This window comes from Sus scrofa, chromosome 7, assembly GCF_054392235.1.
Source record: "Sus scrofa isolate SSC_HxYL_T2T_F1_AM1 chromosome 7, Sscrofa_HxYL_maternal_Yorkshire_Landrace_v2.0, whole genome shotgun sequence".
Taxonomy (NCBI): Eukaryota; Metazoa; Chordata; class Mammalia; order Artiodactyla; family Suidae; genus Sus; species Sus scrofa.
Genome location: NC_139389.1, coordinates 60105212 through 60126300, shown reverse-complemented (window position 1 = coordinate 60126300; position 21089 = coordinate 60105212). Strand labels below are relative to the sequence as shown.

The window sequence follows — 21089 nt, the reverse complement described above, 5'->3', positions numbered from 1 at the left end:
GCCTGGCAGAGTCTCCAGAAATGGTTCAGGCAAAAAGAATCCCAACAGCCAGCAACTGGGGCCAGGGCCTCAGTCCCCCAAAGCACTAGCAGAGACACACTAAAATAGGAGTCAGAGCAGCCCACCCTGTATACTGGATCTTATCCTGAAGGTAGAGCCAAGGTTGGTGGGAATGCCTTGTCCTGGGCCAGTCTGCCAGGAGCAGTGATCTTACTGTATTGAGGGAGGGGAGCCTGAGGACTTCCTACCCAAGTCTGTCAATTTCCCTCCTCAAGTAATGCATGCTCTCTGCCCACCCACCTCCCTGTCACCTAGCCCACACTAAGAATAGCCTTTGGGAAAAGTAGCCCTATGCTTTCCAGTGCCTATGTTTTTTTTTTCCCCAAATAATATAGGAAATTTGGGGGAAAAAACCATGAACAAAAATATAGTTAAGGGAGTTCCCTAGTGGCTCATCAGGTTGAGGATCTGGTGTTGTCACTGTTGTGGCTTGGGTCACTGCTGTGATGCAGTTTCCATCCCTGGCCCAGGAACATCCACATGCTCTAGGCACAGTCAAAAAAAAAAATATATATATATAGTTTTAACAACCTGCCAAGTTTTTCTAGTTTTCCATCCAAGGAAGTGTGGCGGAGAATGCAGATGCTCTTATGTTTGATGGGGTGGGGGGGGGAAATGTGGGACCAAAACTGGAAAATCATTAGTTGCCCTCTTGCATCCTGTCTGGGATTGTTAGATCTTAGCAAAACTGGAGGAGATTCAGTTTTCTCTGAAGTAAGCTCATCTTGGGGGAAATATTGATTCTGACCATAGCCATCCCTGTATCAAAAGTTATTTCATGTTTGAAAAAAGTGGTGTCATTGATAAAAGAAGATAAAAATATCTCTACTTGATATGACTTAGTATTCATGATACTGGCCTTAAAATAACCGGCTGGAGTGTCCGTGGCTGCTGCTGCCTTTGAAATAATCCCTGGGATCTGGCATTGCCATGAGCTGTTGTATAGGTTGCAGATATGGCTCAGATCCTGCTTTGCTGTGGCTGTAGTATAGGCTAGCCTGGGGTCATATGCCGTGGGTGTGTTCCCCCCCCAAAAAAAAAAGCAAAAATAAAATAATTCCTTGGGAGGGATCTGGACATTTATAACAAGAGGCCGACTTGTTTCTAAAACTTCAGAAGAGTCATATCCTTTGAATAATGTCCACACCCCTTTGAGGCTAAAGTAGAATTTTAGAAACCATCCAAAGTCCTTCTAAGACGGGTAGGAGGTTGGTTTTACTCTTCTGTCGTGGCAGAAGTGGACTGACAGTCAAATTAATGAAGCTTAAGCCTCAAAGCCTCCAGCTCTGAGGAGTCCCTTCCCAGGATCTCTTCCAAGGATCCCTTCCCAGGATCATCAGGGTCCCCTCCAGGACTAAGTGGAGAAAGCAGCCAGCCCAGCACACCTCTGCTTGATCGCGCTGCTTGTGTTGAGTGTCCTTCCTCTACACATGTCCCATCCCCTTCCTCCTTCCCTGCTAGGAAGCCATCTCCGTGTCCCCCATCCAACACCAGTAACACCCCAGGCCCTCATTCCAGGCTATTGAAAAGACCAGGAGTGCAGTTCCAGAGGGGCATTAACAAAAGGCTTTGAAGCTGAAGGCAACTCTTCCTAAACTATCAATACTAAAAAATATGTATTTCCATCAAGCATGCTGGAGGTAATCTTGAATTGCTTTTCTATTCTCTCTATAGAAAACAATAGCACAAAATTAGTGTCATAGGAATAAGCATTCAAAGTCAGAGTATAAAGGCAGGAAGGGTAAGAAACTTGTATGGTAGAGTTGCCCTGAGCAATTAATGGATGATGATGGTGAGGATATAGCTAGTTTTCCTGGATGGTGCCAGTTATTACCTTATTGCCTCTCAGTTCCCCGGCCCTTCTTTGCTCTGCTTTGTGGTGCTTTGTGTAGGCCATGTAAGCATTTCTCCTTTGTCAGCTGGCAGAATGTCACCCTGTGCCACAGGATGGTGCTGGAGGAACACTGGAGGACAAAGGTACTTTTCTTCCTGCTTCTGGACTTTTCTGCTTCTCCTCCCTTCTCTTCTTGATTCTGGGGCTTTTGGCCACACCCTTTGGTGCCTACCCCCACTAGAGTTTCAGGGCCACCCCAGTGGGTGGTTCCAGCAATTTCTGCCAGCCCTGCAGCCAGCTCCTGGCAAGTCTCCCAGGCACCGAGCAGGAGGATCGCCAGCATGTCTCACTGGTGCCCTGATGGGCAACCTTCCAGTGAGTTTCCCAGGCAGAAGCTTGTCAGCAAGTTCCACTCACACCCCAGAGGGTAGCTCCTCAGGAAGACCAGTCCACACCCGCGCAGGTGGTTTACTGTTTGTCAGACCCGGCCCTGAGATACCTCAGCAAACTTCTCCGCTGTCCAGTGAGCTAAACCCATACCCTCTCCATTAAAGTCTGACTCTCAGCCTTGGGCCGGGGAGAGTGGGGGGCATGTCCAAATTTGTTCCTCCTTTGGGTACTTCCAGTCCTAGAGGTTGTGGTTGCTCCCTTTATGTACTATTCCTCTATTCTTAGAGTTCTCTTTACCCCTTTGTAGTTGATCCTCTGTTACCAATTAATAATTCCTTATATTAAACTTTTCCAGAGTTCCCGTTATGGCTCAGGGGAAACAAATCTGACTAGTAACCATGAGGACGCAGATTCAATCCCTGCAGATTCAATCGCTCAGTGAGTTAAGGATCTGGCGTCGCCATGAGATGTAGGTTGCAGACATGTCTCAGATCTGGCGTTGCTGTGGCCTTGGTGTAGGCCAGCAGCTGCAGCTCCAATTCGACCCCTAGCCTGGGAACCTCCATATGTTGCACAGTCCTAAAAAAACAAAAACAAAACAACAACAACAAATTTTTCCTGTTCAAATTGCTTTGTAGATTCTGCCTCCTGTCTGGACCCTGAATAATATAGGTATTTATTAGCTCTTAAATTTGAATTCATTAGCATTTCTTTTTTCCTCTCTAAAAAATTCACTTATAACTGATTTCACATTTGCTCTATAGTATTCATTTTTAAAGAGGGTGTGCTAAATTACATAAGCTTCAGGCCCCACAAAACCTGGACTAGCTTCTGTGAAGTCAGGAGGATCCCAGGGACTTCAGATTGTATAGAGTGGCTGCTGGTATGCCTGGGCCCCTAGGGTTGTAGTTGGTGGCAGAAACTTATAGGACTTGGCCCTCAGGTGTGTCTTAAGAGACCACAGGTCACATCATCTTAAACAAACATCATGATATACTTATATTCTATTTCACACCACAAGGCACGTGAGGTGGGCACCACATGAGAAAAGTGGGGCCCAGAGTGGGGAAGGGGCATGGCCAAGGTCAAGAGAAAGTCAGTGGTAGAGTCTTGGCAAGAACTTGGGTGTCCTGACCCCCAGAGCTCAGTGACCCTGCGAGGGAGGAGGTTAGGGGGAGATGAGCGTCTACAGGGTAGACCGTAGATGGCATCTTCCACTTCAGCCAGTGATGGGCCAAGCCTCCCTCAGAGAACAGCTAGAAAAATAGGGCAGACTATGAAGCCTTCTTGAGGCATCAGACACCCCAGATAGGCAGTGGAAAAGGATGGCGCCAAGAGGAAAGAAAGGGAAGGAAGCAAAGGAAAACTTGAAATGTGAGCTTAGTATTTGGCGCTGCTTTTCCCCAGGGGATTCCAAAAGAGGCAGTGGAGAAGAAGGGGAGCTGAGCTGGGCTCTCAGCAGCTCTGAAGGCTGGAAGGCCATTGCTGACACTTCTTTCTCCACATTCAGTCAATCACCAAGCCTTATTGCTTTTACCCGAGGATGTCTCTGGAACCTGTTTACTTCTCCCTGCCTCCCAGCACCACCTTGGCTCAGCCCACCATCTGAAGTGCTGCCTCCACACAAGTGCCCCACCGATTTGTTCTCCACACGAAAGCTCCTGCACGGATGCCTCCATTATGACCAGGCCACCCACCTGCTTACTGCTTTATCAAGTATCAATAATTTCTCATTAGGATTCAGACCCAGATCTCTAACAGGACCTCTAAAGCCTGGTTTCGTCTGGTCCCAACTAGCCTTTTCCACACCATACTTCTTCTGCCTTTGTGGTCCAGCACCCTGATTTTCTTTCAGGTCTCTACCTTCTCTGGTCACAGGGCCTTTGCACATGCTCTCATTTCTATCTGGAATGCTTTTCTTAATCTCTGTTTCTCAGATCTTGGATCTACTGGGGGAAGGACATACTTGAAGTGTGGAAAAATGAGTCTTCTCTCTTAATCTACCCAAGCTTCCCATGGATGTGTGAACCATGAAGACAAAACTAAGAAATCACCATCTACCTAGTACAGTGTATCTTAAGTGGCCTTAAAAGAAGATGACTCCATGATGGAGTGGATTGTACCAGGCACCACAATCTGATAGACAGGACTTGTTTGAACCTTACCTTTTTCTTTCTTTGGAGAGGTCTTATAGTCTCTGGAAGGCAGTGATTGTTGCTCGGAGTGACGTTTCCCTGCCCAGCTCATCGGATTTGTCTGCATCCTCCTCACCCCATCTGAATTTACTAGACAATATAAGGTTTTACAGTGTAATTTGAGAAAAAATGTTGCAGGGAGTCTGATGGTACAACAGCCATGAAATGTTAAGGGAGAAAATAAAGGGAATTAGACACTCCTAGCTCATTGTTCAGCTCATGGGATCTGGTTAAGAGATTTGGAACAAGTATGAGAATTAGGAGAAATCTTCATATTGGGCAAGGTTTTAGCTAATAAAATCTTTGTGAAAGTTTCCATTTCTGAGAACTTGAACTTGTGCTAGGACATTGCTGCCCACACTGTGGTCAACGGACTTCTAGATTGTGCACATTAAACAGCATCCCTACATTACCTGGGAAACAATTGGGGGCAGAGCAAGGAGGCACAATAACTCTCAGGAGGAAACACGTGATGCAAGGTGATTATGTGTGTTCCTTGGGGAGCATGTTAATTTGGCTTAATGAATTTTGGTGTTACCAGTGTGTTCATGTGTGCATATTGAGCATCCTTAATTAGAAAATCAATTGGCTATGTGTCTTAGTTGCCCAAAACACCCTTAGAGAGATGACAGAAAACATTGAACATGGGAAAAGTAGGGCTTGAAGAATTCCTGAGGCAGGAGGAAATTGACACAGCGTGGAGAAAAGAACAGTGCCATCTCTGGGAATAATTGTTTCTAGATGCCAGATTTTCCCATTCCGTCTTAAAATTTGGGTGTCTGCAGCATTTGTCTGAGTAGTGGCAACTGTTACACATTTGAGTGAGGAGGTAAAAGTCTGGATGATCATGGAAACACCACTGGAGAAAGCTCTTTTAATTAAAACTGCAGTGCCTGGCCCAGCCACCCGTGTGGGTGGTTGTGTGGACTTCTCCCTTGGATCTTGGACTTAGGTCGCACTGTGCTGTGAGCAGATGACTGTGGGGGAGGGGCATGGACCCATGTGCCTCTGAGGACCCAAGACTGATGTCCCAAATGAAGAGTGAAGGAAGGGGGGATGCTCCTCAGTTAAGAGCTTTCCCAATGTTTACTTCACTGACTTTTTCCATGGATCAAACCTCCTATCTAAGCAAGATGTACCTACAAAAACCTGTGCTGTGGGATTCACCGGGATTATGTTACATTAGATCCAATTGTGTTAGCATGAACAATGGACTAAGACTGAGGGATTTCAGAATCCGCAACCTGGTCTTAGCTTTCTTTTCAACTTTCTCTCCCTGTGATCTATTTTTTTAGTTCCTGTTTTTCTTTTTCTTATTATTTTATTTTAATTTTTTTAGGCTTTTTTTTTGGGGTCTTTTTTAGGGCTGCACCCACAGCATATGGAGGTTCCCAGGCTAGGGGTAGAATCGCAACTGCAGCTGCTGGCCTACACCACAGCCACAGCAACGCCAGATCCGAACTGCATCTGCAGTCCATACCACAGCTTCACAGCAACACCGAATCCTTAACCCACTGAGCGAGGCCAGGGATTGAACCCACAACCTAATAGTTCCTAGTCGGATTCGTTTCCGCTGTGCCACGACAGGAACTTCTAGGTGAGATATAATTGGCATATAACATTCTGTAAGTTTAAGGTGTACAAAGTTGATTCAATATATACACATCATTTTATGTGTATAATGTGTATATTATATATGTATAAATGATTACCACCTTAGTGTTAGCTTTCATCACATCAAAGAGTTACCACTACTTTTTTGTGGTGTTAACACTTGCGTCTGTTCTCTTAGCAACGTTGAGTTTAGTACAGTATTATTAAAGGTAAACGCCCTGCTGTACATGAGATTCCCTAGAACTTGGTCATTTTATAACTGGAAGTTTGTACTCATTGACCAACATCTCCCCCATTTCCTCTACCCCCTAGGCCCTAGTAATCATTTTTATTCTCTGTTTCTATGAGCTCAGCTTTTTAAGATTTTGAATAAAAGTGATATCATACAGTGTCTTCCTCTGACTTATTTCGTTTAGCATAATGCCTTCAAGGTCCATCCATGTCATCCACTGAATGTACATTTGTTCCTCAGTATCCCTGGGAGATTGTTTTTAGGACCTCCTGGAGATATCAGAATTCATGGATGTTCAAGTCCCTTACATAAACTGTTGTAGTACAGTTGGCCCTCTGTATGGCAAATGCAGAACTTACATATCCCGAGGGCTGACCCTATGTACCATATTTTTTATCCATTCATCTGTTGATGGACACTTAGATTGTTTCTACATGTTTTTGAGATAATGATTCCATTTCCTTTGGATATCTACTGACCAGTGGGATGATGGATCATATAGTAGTTCTATTTTTCTTGAGGAACCTCTGTTCTGTTTTCCATAGTGGCTGCACTATTTTATGTTCCCACCAGAAGTGTACAAGTGTTCTCTTTTCTCCACATCCTCACAGAATTTGTTATCTCTTTTTGATAATAGATATCCTAACAGGTGTGAGGTGATACTTCTTTTGGTTTTGATTTGCCCTTCCCTCATGTATCTGCTCGTTGTTTGAATATCTTCTTTGGGGAAATGTCTACTCAGTTCTGCCCATTTTGATTAGTTTATTTATTTATTTTTTTCTACCAAGTTGTGTGAGTTCCTTATATATTTTGGATATTAATCTCTTATTTGATATGTGCTTTGAAAATATTTTCTTCTATTCTATAGGTGGCTTTGTCATTTTGTTGATGGTTTCTTTTGCTCTGAAGAATCTTTCTAGGTTGTAGTCCCACTTGTTTATTTTTGCTTTTGTTGCCTTTGCTTTTGGTGTTAAGTCCAAAAAAGTCCTTGTCTAGATCAATGTTAAGGAGTTTGCCCCATTTTCATCTAGGGGTTTTATTGTTTTAGGTCTTATTTTTTTTTTTTTTTGTCTTTTTGCTATTTCTTGGGCTGCTCCCGCGGCATATGGAGTTTCCCAGGCTAGGGGTCTAATCGGAGCTGTAGCTGCCAGCCTATGCCAGAGCCACAGCAACGCGGGATCCGAGCCACATCTGCGACCTACACCACAGCTCATGGCAACGCCGGATCGTTAACCCACTGAGCAAGGGCAGGGATCGAACCCGCAACCTCATGGTTCCTAGTCGGATTCGTTAACCACTGCACCACGACGGGAACTCCCGTTTTAGGTCTTAATGTTCAAGTCTTAAATCCATTTTGAGTTGATTTTTGCATATGGTATAAGATAGGGGCCCAGGTTCATTCTTTTGCATGTGGATATCCCATTTCCCAACACCATTTATTGAAGAGACTATCTTTTCCCCATTATATACTCTTGACTCTTTCCTCATAAATTAATTGACCATATTGGTGTGGGTATATTTCTGGCTCTCTATTCTGTTCCATTGATCTGGGTGTCTGTTTTTTGCCAATACCATATGATTTTGATTACTATAGCTTTGTAATATAGTTTGACATCAGGAAGTGTGATGACTTTGGTTTTGTTCTCTTCTCTAAAGATTTCTTTGGCTATTTGGAGTTTTTATAGGTCCATAGAAATTTTAGGATTGTTTTTTCTATTTTGGTGAAAAAAAATGCCATTGGGATTTTTATAGGGATTGTACCAAATCTGTAGAACACTTTGGGCACTTTGGGTTGTATGGACAATTAAACGACATAAATTCTCTACACTGAAAATCGTGAGACATTGATGAATGAATTTGAAAAATACTCTGTGTTTATGGACTGGAAGCATTAATATTGTGTGTGTATACATATACTATCATTTATTTATTTTTTGTCTTTTTTTAGAGCTTCCCCCATGGCATATGGATGTTCCCAGGCTGGGAGTTGAGTCGAAGCTACAGCTGCCAGCCACAGCCACAGCCACAACAACACAGGATCCAAGCCATGTCTGCAACCTACACCATAGCTCATGGCAATGCCAGATCCTTAACTCACTGAGTGAGGCCAGGGATTGAACCCACATCCTCATGGATACTGGTTGGGTTCATTACCCCTGAGCCAATCTCTTGGGAGAGACCATGATGGAAGATTATATAAGAAAAGGAATAATTTTATATATATATATTATTTTCTTTCATTATATCTTTTCTTATAGATATCTCACTGGGTCATTTTTCTGTATGCAATAATTGGCATAACATTGTAAATCAAGTATATAAATAAAAATGAATATTTTAGAAGGAGAAAATAGTCAGAAAGACAAATACTGCATGGCATTGCTTGTGTGTGGATTCTGAAAAAAAAAAAAAGTTGAACTCATGGCAGCAGAGCAGATAAATGGTTACAAGGTGTTGAGGGGAATAGGTTGGTATAAACTTTCATTATAAGATGAATTTATCTTCTTATAATGAGGATGTAATATATAGCTAACATGATGATTATAGTTGATAACACTGTGTTGTATAAATTAAATTTGCTAAGTGTTTTAACTAAAAAAAAAGGTAAATATGTGATGTTATTGATAGATGTGTTAATTAGCTCAATGCTGGGGGCAGGGGAGTCCTCTCACAACATATGTGTATATCAAATCATAACCATGCATTTTAAATATCTCATAATTTTGTCAATTACTTCTCAATAAAGCTAGAAAAAATCCATTAAATATTTTGAAAAAAAAAGAAAAATGGAAAATTCACCACCATATTGACAAATAATAATGTAGAAACTCATTAAATGGTTCTAAGAAAAAAAATCACTCTAGTTAGAAGGCTTATTAGTTAAAGCTGGATTGAGAAATAGCCTGAGAAGTGTGCAATTGGAGTTCCAGAAAAGGGAAGGTCAATTAAAAAAATTTCGAGAAGTAATAGCTGAAAGTTTTCCAAATTTATTTAAAAATATAAACTCACAGGTCCAAGAAGATCATCATTATGGACTGAATTTGTGTATCTCCTCTCCTCAGATTCCCATTCTGGAGCACTAATCCTCAATGTGATGGCATTTGGAGGTGAGGTCTTTGGGAGGTAATTAGGTTTAGATGAGGTTATGAAGGTGAGTGTCCCCTTGATGAGATTAGTGCTGTTATAAAAAGAGGAAGAGAGACCAGAATTCTCTCCCTCTTTGCCATATGAGAATGGCAGCCTCCTGAAGCCAGGAAGAGGTCTCTCACAAGGAATTGCATCTGCCAGCACCTTGATCTTGGATTTCCTGACCTCTAGACTGTGAGAAATAAATGTTTGTGATTTAAGCCACTCAATGTCTGATATTTTGTTGTAGAAGTCCAAGCTGAGTAATACACTCAGAAAACCCCAAATAAGACAAAGAAAACCATAGCAAGAGACATTAAAACCAAATTGCTGAAAACAAGGGATAAAGAGAAAGAAAATCCAAAAGATGGCTAGAAATGAAAGGAATAGTACATACAAGAGAACAAAGAGAAATATTGTAGACTACTGGTCAGAAAAGATGCAAGCCAGAAGACAACAGAATGGAATCGTTAAAGCACTGGAAGAAAAATGTCAACCTAGAATTTTATACCTAGTGAAGATACCTTTCAAAAATAAATATGGAATAGAAACTTTCCACACAGAAAAGCTGAGATACTCATTGTTAGTAGATCTCCACAACAAAAGGAAGTTATTTAGGCAGAAGGAAAATGACACCAAATGGATACTGAGATCTACATAAAAGAAAGAAGAGCCCTAGAAATATGTGGGTAAATATAAAATACATTTTAATTTGAAATTTTATTTTAAAGAAAATTGACTTTTTAAAGCAAATATTATAATAATGTATTGTGGCACTTATACATAGAAGTGAAAAGTATGATAAAAATAATACAAAGGAGAGGAGGAGCAAGAGAAGTACACTCTTCATATTAATATGTGAAATAGTGTAATGTTATAAGCTTCATATTAATATGTGAAATATAATATTAAGCTTCATATTAATATGTGAAATAGTGTAATGTTATTTATAAGTAGACTCTAATGTTAGAGATGAATATTTTAACCCAAAAGCAACTACTAAAAATATAATAAAGGACAATAGTTAAAACAAAATTGAATCCTAAGAAGTACCTAATTATCACAAAAGAAAATAGGAAAAAAAAGAAAAAGAAAACAAAAACAGATGGGAGAACCAGAAAGTAGCACGATGGTAGATATAACCCCCCCCCATATTTATGATTACAGTAAATGTAATGGCTTAAACACTCCAATTAAATGTCAGAGATTGTCACATTGAATAAAAAAAAAAACTATATGTTATCTACAAGAAACCTACTTTAAAATAGAATAAAGACATACATGGGTTAAAACTAAAGGACGAAAAACTATACCATGAGCACACTGATTAAGCACCCCAGAAGCTTGCCTAATCACTGCAGCAGCATATGTGGAAGATCAGCTCTGTTCTGTCCATGGACTTGCCATCCCTCTAGTTGCATCGCACAATGAAGGTGTACCCACTAGTTTCTATGGACCATCTCCCCTGGCATCTCTTCTGGGAGGCCTGTATGAAAAGCATCTTCTGTGTTTCAAAATAAAGTGTGATCCTAGTCCTCCATTGACATATCCATTCCCAACTTGGGGGCCCTTCCAGTAGCTCGAGCACAGATATCATTGCTGCTCATACATAATCTCTTTTCCCCTCCAAGCAATATCACTGTTTGTTCTGGGGCTACTTTTACCCCTGAAAACCACTGTTTAGCTGCCAAGGCAGGAACCTCTTGGCTAAGTTTTATGGAATTCAAATGCGCAGAGCAGGCATTGCGCCACAGTTCCGTAATCGCTGACACCTATGGCCCTTAAATTGGAGGAGAGGACGGAGCAGCCAGTAAAGCAAAACAGTCTTACTGGTCAGCTGCTGGGCTGGCTCTATGTTGTGGTCTCCTATCGTCCCTCTCTCTAACACTGAAGAAATCAACACATCTGCTGGTGATTAGCAGAGCAAAGAGGTGGTCTAATTCTCTCTCAACCAAGAGCACACACACATCTAATTGTAAAGAATGTCCAACAAATTCCTTTTTAAAATGTAATTTAATTCTTACTAAAGCAATACGTGTACATAATTTTAAAAGTCAAATGATACTCCGTGACTTATAGGAAAGGAAGCAGCCCTTTATCCCAGCCTTCCTGCACCTTGATTTCTGCTCCCCGCCTCCATCGTTCAGAATGCATACTTATACATCTTTTATCCTTTTCTACTCTTTTTTTAAACTTAGATTTTTACATACAATGTGGTTATATTACTAGTTATGATTTTTTAAATTTTGGAAGTCATCTATTGATTGCCTGTTATTGAAATACTGCTATGTTTCCTAAACCGTCTCCCCCATTTAGTTTTTTGTCAAATTAATACTTTGTATTGTCATCATTATGATTACGTGAATGCTCACAGCAATACCATGTGCTGTGTTATGGTTTTATATCCCTTTTTACATCATTTGAAATAATTGCCTTATTTTTTTTGGTTTCGTTTTATAGCAATTCGTTATCATCGATTCAGCTCCAAACATTCTAAAAGAATGCTAACAATCCTCTTATGCAGTCATACACACCACATAACCTGTCAGCTCCATGGTTTTCCCTGAGGGACAGCCCTCTTAGAGCCAGCATTCTCAGAACCCCATGGGCAGGGGGCAGGGGAAGAAGGGCCTCCCTGCTCAGTAAGCTGACTTTCATTTCTCCACTCTCAATCAGAGTCCAGCCTCTCTGGAGAATACGTCTCCTGACTTCTGCAAAGAGAGGCAGGGTCATGCCCATGGCCATGTGGCCTGGGCTTGAAATCTGGGGGCCCAACTCCTCCTTATTGGAGTTTTAAAGCAGTTCTGTTTTCCACCCCCTGCACTGCCAAACCTGCTCTAGTCTCCCTTTGAAGGTCCCTGTGCCTTAATTTCTGCAACGTTTCAGGCTTCCGTACTGGGAACCAGTTTTCTACCAGTTCCATTTCCTCTGCAGGCGGGCAGATTTCTGCTCCCAGAGCTCAAAACATGTAGGCAACTGTTTTCAATTTTCCCAAATTTGGTTGACATCTCTAGGCTGTCATCTCTTCTCTAGTTCTCTAATTCTTTTAGGGTCCTTCTACGTGATATTGGGGAAGGAGTGGAGCTAAATATGTGTTATGTTGCTTTGTTTAGCTGAAAACCTCATTCAATCAACTCTTATGTTCAAGGGATAGAATCAATCTGTTTACAGAAAAGGGGGCGGTAGGGGTGATTCTGCCCAGTGCATGCCCATTTAGGAGTAGAAAGCCCTAGAGTTTTAGAGGACCTTTATGAACAATCATGTTTATTTTTCTTCTCCTTTTCTCTTTCTTGCTTGACCTCAGTCTGTAGTACCACACAGTGCATGAGCAGAAACAATCCCCTTTGGAACTCAGCCTTGGAGAGAAAGCCCCTCACTCCCCATTCCTTGTACTTTTACCCCTCATATTGCTCCTAAAATGGTTGCTCTTGGCCATGGCCTTGCGTGTGTGCTCTTAGTTGGTGGGTTAGTCCTGTGGAGTGGATTTCTCTCCTTTTGCATGTTGCCAGAGTCAGGGTGGAGGGCGTTTCAGATCCTGCTTGTTAGGTGGAAAAAGGCCCTTGTGGTCATCTGGTCTCCAGGTGGATTATCGAAAATATATCAGATAACTTGTGCTGTTGGCAGAGCTCCTGTGTTTTATTGTCTTCAAGAGTTCCTGAGTTCTTCCCAGACTTCGGTTATGTTATGAGCATCCCTTTCAATTATCTTGGCCTTGGAGGGCACGGACTCTAGGGAGAGGATGGCGGAGAGAAAAAAACACAAAAACATTTCAAATATGTTGGATGTATTAATTCGTATGTTGTGATCCTTAATCCTTTTATTTATTTACATAGCTTTAAAAACAAAGTGCAGTAGAGCTGAATACACATTTATATTATAGTGCTTGCCTCTTTTCATTCTAACTGTCTCGGCAGGCCTCACTAATTTGGCATAAATCCTCTGTATGTTATATAATTTGATTAATAATTCCCAATGGTGTATCAAGTTTTGTAAAACCCATTTTTAAACAGTAAAGTGGAACTATGACACTTTTTTTTTTTTTTTGTCTTTTTAGGGCTAAACCCACAGCATATGGAGGATCCCAGGCTAGGGGTTGAATCAGAGCTATAGTCACTGGCCTACACCACAACCACAACAATGCCAGATCTGAGCCACGTCTGCAGCCTACACCACAGCTCACAGCAATGCTGGATCCTTAACCCACTGAGTGAGGCCAGGGATCGAACCTGCATCCTCATGGATGCTAGTCAGATTCGTTTCCGCTGAGCCACGATGGGAACGATTACGACACTTTTCAAAGAGATAAATTTGATACCTTGGGTATAAATTCTGGGAGTCTGTTAAATATGTATCAGAAACATAAAAATAACAATAAAATAACATGGAAATAAAGTGGAATTATCTGCCTTCTGAGTGGCTAAAAATAGTTATTGATGTGATCAAGTGTAGAAGAAGCAGAAAGATATCAAAAGTTACCCCAGATAGCTCCAAGAGTGGACCAGGGGTGCCATGGATAATTGCACAAGTTGTGCCCTGGGCAAGATGTCCAGTTGAGGAAGCAAGCTTATACTCTCTCCTGAGGTTAGGTGCCCATGGGAATGCATGGATGCTGTAGGGGCTGGGGGCAGCCCTGAGAGCAGAGACGACTCAATCATATGTGAACTAGAACAGCGCATACAACTATGATTTGGGGGGAAATGTATCTTTAAGGGAATGGATATTTTAGCTTGCAAGCAAATTAAGCTTCTCCAAGGCCCTCCGGTTGGGAGCCAGATTGGGTGGCACGTGATACTTCCCTTTCTGTTCTCCAGATAAAGACTTTATCTGGGTCTTTAACTGAAGAACAGAAAGAACAGGCCTGGACCACCAGCCCTCAGACTGCGCAGCTAAAGCACCTCATTTAAAGAGTTAAAAATGTTCTAGGTATTCTGAGAAACTCGAGCATTTCAGGCCATTCAAGGAAATTACTCTTAAGAGCCTGAACATCTAAATTTCCAAAGCCACTTAAAATCAGGTCCCATGTATGTCTGGACATCAAGGAAATCTAAGACAACAATCAAAGGGTCAAGATTGTATGAAAGGTGAACTCAGATCTCAGGGGAGATTCCTACCAGTATCCTCAAGGGGTGGGGAAGTGACTCAGGTTCTTTTCCTGAAATCGAAGACCTTGGAAAGGAGCCGGGGCCAGGTCCCAGGTCCGGAACATTCAGTGCTTGCTGCCTGTGGGGAGGGGTCCCCTGCTCCTGGAGGTGTGTGTCTGGGCTAGACTGGCAGGGAGTTAGCGGCAGAGAGGTGAAGACGAGATGGGGCTCCTTTCCTCACAGTCAGGGAGAAGGAAGCATGGGTGGAAGACGTGGGTTCCCAGGATCACGTTCAAGGCGAGAGGAGGGGGCTGGAGGGCACTCACGCCAGATGGACTCAATTTTCTATATAAAAATCAGGTGAGGTCGTCCAACAAGCGTCAGTGGGGGGAGCGCGAAAGCAGAATGGAAAACAGAGAGGAGACGGCTGTTTTTGAAGTTTTTCGCCTTAAATGTATTGCATGGGGGTGGCCAGGATTAGGTAATTGGTGATTTGTTTTGTTTTTAAGCAGAAGTGATGGATCTGCAAAAAAAGAAATCTCAGGGCATTTGTTCATTGTCATTGATTTAAGCATTATGATTTAATTCCTGTTTTTAAAATTGCTGCTCTCTGTAGTCAAAAATCTTTCAAAGTTATGAACTTTATGTAATTTCTTTGTGCATCTAGAGGAGTGCGCGTTTTAAGAGTACCACTTAATGTATTTGCACAAAATGAAGCCGCTCGTGTACTGCTCACCCGAACTGAGAAATGGAATATTAGCAGCCCCCGGAAGCCTCACTGTGACCCCTTCCAGTCCTGACTGCCCCTCCCATAGGTCATCGGGATCCTGGTTTCTAACAGTTTAGATCAGGTTTGCCTAAAACTTAATGAACTTTAATGTCAAAGCCTTCGTGCTCTGCAAACCCCCAGCTAAGATCTCATGTCATTCATTTACTTCTGAAATTTTGTGAGGTGACAGAGTTCATCAGGTTCTGTACTAGTCAGTGTGTGTGTGTGTGTGTGTGTGTGTGTGTGTGTGTGTGTGTGTGTGTACAGAGGTGGGCCAGGCAAAGCTTCATCTTCCAGAGGCTTGCTTGAGATAAGCTTACCGTCCCCTAAGAGGATGGGTGACAGCGTGTATATCAGCATCCCTGATGGTTCTCCATCACTTCTCCTGAATCGGCTCTCTTGTTCCCCAGCATGGGTGGGCAGCGGGTGTGTAAGGGTCAGGCGTCAGGGAAAGTCACAAGGATGGGACAGTGCCAACTAATCCAACACACACTAAACTTATGTTTTTCAGCTCAGTCTCGTAGGGAGGAGAATAAAGCCACAGCTCACTGCTCAAGTTAGGGCACAAAGTAATCCAACCCCCACATCATACCAAAGAACCACCCTGATCGGAAAAGTACCTCAAGTGTCGCCAGTGGTAGGACAGATACTGCCCAGTTCACTAGAGTCTAGCTTTTCCAAAGGCCATATAGGATTCTCCATGGAAACGTGCTCACAGATTTCAAATGTCTGCTCCTATAGGACAAAGGACCCAGCCCCCAGCACAGGACCGGGCACACAGCAGATGCTCAGTAAATTCGTGTTAACTGAATGAGCCCTCGTGTATGTTAGAGCAAGGAGTATCCACATACATCAAACTGCTGATTCTCTCAGGGCCATTGGGTGGTCTTCTGAGGCCAGAGTTTGAGAGGTGGATCAGTCACCTCTTGTTGGGGACACTTCATCTCCCTGGGCTCTGTCTCAGCACTGAATGAGAGATTGTGCTTATCTGCAGGCTTGTGACTTCTGCACACTTATCTGCACACTGTGACTTCTTTCCATTCACATGTCCAGGGGCCACAGAAGGTGGCTGCAGGCCACCAGTTCCGTGCTGCAGAGCACATTCTACTGTTTAGACCAAATACGGCAAAATTAGGTTCAGAATCCCATACTCACTTGGGCCAAGGTGATGACAGATAATACCAGCCTCTAAAGTTTACCAGCAGAGTGGCTGAGTCACAGGACAGAATATGTTGGCTCCGTGGCCGAGGGGAAGACGTGCCTGGAACTCAGCTGTTTCCATCCATCAAGTTCCTTAAACACAAGGAGCTGTTTATGGTGCATGCCCACTATTCACATAATGAGCATGTATTAAATAAAAAAGCTGCATCCTGGGTCTCTACATGACTGTCTAGGACTTGTCATTTATAGCCTTGCTACTCAAAGTGTGGTCCCTGGATCGACAGCCTTGGTGTCACCTGGGAGCTTGTCAGGAAAGAGAATTTGGGCTTTGGGACCTGCTGTAGACCCAGGGAATCAAAACTTACATTCTAACCAGATACCCTGGGAACTCACAGACACATGAAAGATTGAGAAGCCATGCTTTAGAGAGCGGTGGGATCACACTTTTGACCACGTGTATTTTAAGTTCTCCTGGTTCACTTTGAGGTCCCTCGCTGCCCCCTATAGACCATAATCAGAATAGCAATGAATTAACTTTATAAATCAAGGCAGACCCTGTGTAAACTTTTCTTGTATGGTTAGAGGCACATACAGAACAAGTGGGAGGTTCTTGAAATACCAGATGCTAAGTGCTACATTTGTAAATGCACCAAATCCTACACTTGAGGAGAACCACAATTTCTCTTCACAAGGGTGGTAGAAAGAGAATATGAAGTCAATCAGTGGATTGATTTATGCCCTGAAAAAGGGAGTCTCATGGAAAAATGGCTCATAGGAAAATGGGTGGAGAAAAGTATGCTTTTCAGTAGCCCAGCAAGCATTCTTTCCTTAAAATTGAATGTCTGTGTTATTCTTTTGGGGTTTTCGTAAAATGACTCAGTGACCTACAATTCCATAATTATTACCTTTACATCCTGAGAATTGGTGTCTTAATGTCCTTCAGTGCTTCATTTAGCACATTTTATAGAAGGAATTTGAGATTTTTCCCCATGGGGAATGGGAAAAACAGGCTCAGCGAGGGCACTAGTCCCAGTAGGTGCCTGGAGAGGAGACAGGTGGAGGGTACATGCATATTTGGACTGATGGGGTCCAGGGCCAGAATCTGGCCTGAAGACCTCTGTGCAACTCTGAGCAGTGACCAGAAGAGGAATAATCCATGGGTAATAACAATACTAATGAGAACATCTTATGCACTTAGCAAAGCTTCCCTAAGTCTTTCAATACCTGTGAAGGCATTGTTGTCAAGCTTGGAGTCCACTAAGGGAGCTGGGGCTCTTGCAGTTTCAAGTACAAGGCCACAACCAGATAGGAATTCCCTGTCCTCCATGGCAGCACTGCTGCGGACCCCCGCCCTGATGTGCCCAAGGAAAACCGTGTTTCTTGTGCTCCCTCCCTCTGCTGACTATCCTGGAAGGATTCCTGGCCCTTAGTCCAGCCTCTGGCTGCAGAGCTGACTTGAACCATTCCACAGGAGTCAGGACCAGCAGGACCGTTGTTCACATCACCTTGATTATGCAACAGGAACAGCAGCCCCTCACGTTCCCTTGGTTTTTTTTTTTTTTTTGGTCTTTTTAGGGCCATACCCACGGCATATGGAGGTTCCCAGGCTAGGAGTCAAATCGGAGCTATGGCCACTAATCTACACCACAGCCATAGCAATGCCAGCTCCAAGCAGCATCTGTGACCTGCACCACAGCTCATGGCAATGCCAGATCCTTAACCCACTGAGCGAGGCCAGGGATTGAACCTGTGTCCTCATGGATACTAGTCAGATTCATTTCTGCTGAGCCACGACGGGGAACTCCTCCCTTGGCTTTTGAACTCCATCTATTCTGACCACAACTCCTCCCTAATCACCTCTCCTCCCCCAACTTCTTGCTAAATCTAATACATTACTTTGGGTCTCCATCTGCCCCCTTCATAGTCATTTATTCATTAAATGAATATGTTTATTGGCTGGTTCTAGGCCTCCATGGTCTCTTCTGGTATTGGGAGCACAGCCATAGAGTAAAATCATCTCTTACCCTTCTGGAACTGCTCTGTCCAACAGTGTAGCCACTAGCCACATGTAGCTATTTAAATTTTAATTAAGGCTAAATGAGGCAGAAATTGAGAGGTACAGTTGCCACCATTTAAGTGACTGAGAGCCACAGTTGGCTGGTGGTTCTTGGTATCGGACCACAGAGGGAGGGAACATTTCCATCATCACGGAAAGGTCTGTTGGACAGTGCTGCCTGCCTTCGGGTTTTTATTCATTCTGATGGTGGAGTTGGAGGATGAAAAACAAAAAAATTAGATATTGTTAAAATATCAAGTATCTAAAATAAAGAGTTCTAGAAGAGGAAAATAAATGGAGGAAAAGGGGATGGAATTGGGATGCAGGGGGCTGCTTAGTAACCACTGGCTCTACTGGCTACTTCCTCTTTCTTTACAGTCCTCCCTTAGCACAATGACCCCACTATTTGCTCTTCTCCTACTTCTCTGGATAATGTTTGAGTGACACAACAAGCCCTTCTTGAAATTCTTACACAATGAGAACTGCAAGAGGACCCTTGATTAGCCAAAGTCCCAAAAGCGATCCGGGATCTCAAAGAATCCAAACTGCAAAAACATTTTTGCCCTCAACACTATTCATATGAGCTGCTAAGACAAGACCAGAGGTGTTACTGTGCTGTAAAAAGACTTGGAAATGTAAGTAAATAACAGACAACTAACCACCGTCTGATAAGGTTATGGCTCCTAAAGATTTACCCCCGCCACTTCTCAGAAGCACCACAAGGTGGCAGCAGTAGCTTACAAAAGCCGCTGGGGCACTGCTCACTAATTCCTCATCCCCAACATTTATTTATTAGCAATGAAAAGCCAACTGGGGTAAAAATGGGAAAATGAAAGCTGAATCTATTCAGTTAAAAAAGACTAATTAGAATTATGCTATGACTTAGAATTCTCGAGTGCAGAATAATGGAGTCATGTATTGTGGATACATGTGTTAATGTATTATGGATGTATTGTGTGGATGAAATGTGTTAATTCACCAGTTAACTATATTTGCTTTCCCTGTTTGTTGATTGCAGCCCTTCACCTAATCCTCATTTTTAAATACATAAAATACTTCAGTTTTGTCATCTACATTTTAAACTGGAAAGACTTCTCTGGCCTTTTCTTGAACTGATCAATTGATTTTCCATCAGTTTCATGTAAAACAATAAGTAAAGAAAATCTATACATTTGTTCCCAGTTGTGATCTTGCAAGTTCAAGGCAAATTGCCATGTTCAACATCTGGGATTCATCATGTCTGCTCTGTTACCTCATCGATGGGCACACATCTTTCCCAGATGTGCAAAATAAAAGGCCTATGAAATTACAAGGAAAGCAAAATAATATCCATGCTCTCAACTTTCTGCTGCAACCAGGTACGTGGGGATATTAAGCCGAGGGAAGGAATGCTTCTAGGTCTGGTTTATTTAAATACTTGGCATTCTGTACAAATGCCACCTGGTGGGCCAAAGCCCCACCCGTTCATGCACAAGTAACCCAAGGTTCCCCCCCCCTCCCAGCAGGGAGTCTGGGTGAGAGCTTTTTTCAGGAAAAATAAAGAGTAAAGCTGGAAATTAAGAGGCCATGGTTAAACTAACATTTTAGGATTATTTAAGACGTCAGTATTTGCACTCAGCTCTCCAAAGACTGCCAAGAACTGCAATCTGGAGCTTATATCAGACCACAGGCTTAAGTTGTGGAATTCACGGCAAATGGAAGACATAAATCCATGTCTCTTTGACACCCCTCCCCTTTTATAAGATTGTTCTAAAATAACCATGAACGGTGGGAGCAATTATAACTGTGCTACATTATGCTACATAAATGGCAATTTGCACTTAGTACTGTTCAGGTCTTTGATGCATTAATTTCACATCTGGGAATCCATTCTAAGGAACTATTCCTAAATACAGAAAGAAAACCTAATATGGAAAAATATGTTTAATGAAGCATTACTTAAATGATGAAAATTTGGGGGGAAAATCCTTTAAATGTGGTAATAGAAAATGATCAAACATAATTTGACATGTCTACATAATTATTTATTAAGTTGTCATGAAAATAATGTGGGTGAAGACCAGACAATACAGAAAATGCTCATGTGACTAAGAGAATAAAGAAGAAAATAAAGTAGTATGGATTGTTGTGACCTGCTGTGTTTAAATTCTGCATAGAAAAACACCGTAAAAGAAAAATACGCCAAAATATTAAGAGCAGTTATTTCGATGCCAATTCCAAAGGTAAAATCTCCTCTTTTTTACTTTTTGATAGTTTTGAACATTAGGTGTTATTGTATAATGGAAAATACATTCCTTTTTTTTTTATAACGATCATCACAATCCAATTTCACAGTGGAAAATACATTCTTATGGAAACTTATTTTGAATTTAAAGTAGTTTCCCTCTTCATTTATCTCAGAATTTTTGTTGGAGTTGTCTTCTCTCCATCTTTGCCTACCTGGATTAACACCAACACCCTGTACCCAATTCTCAAACTGGTTCACTTCCTGTTTCAAAGGAAACTGGATCCATTCTGGTTTTTGCTGGAGGCTTCTCAGATGGCTGGGACTAAAGCATGCGCTGGTTTAAG

The 21089-nt window shown here is 42.3% G+C and overlaps 1 protein-coding gene across 4 annotated transcripts in view; it reads left to right on the top strand.

Moving 5' to 3' along the window:
* Window positions 1–21089, top strand: part of SH3GL3 (SH3 domain containing GRB2 like 3, endophilin A3) — a 350527-nt gene that overhangs the window by 192125 nt on the left and 137313 nt on the right. The gene's annotated exons all lie outside the window — the stretch shown is intronic.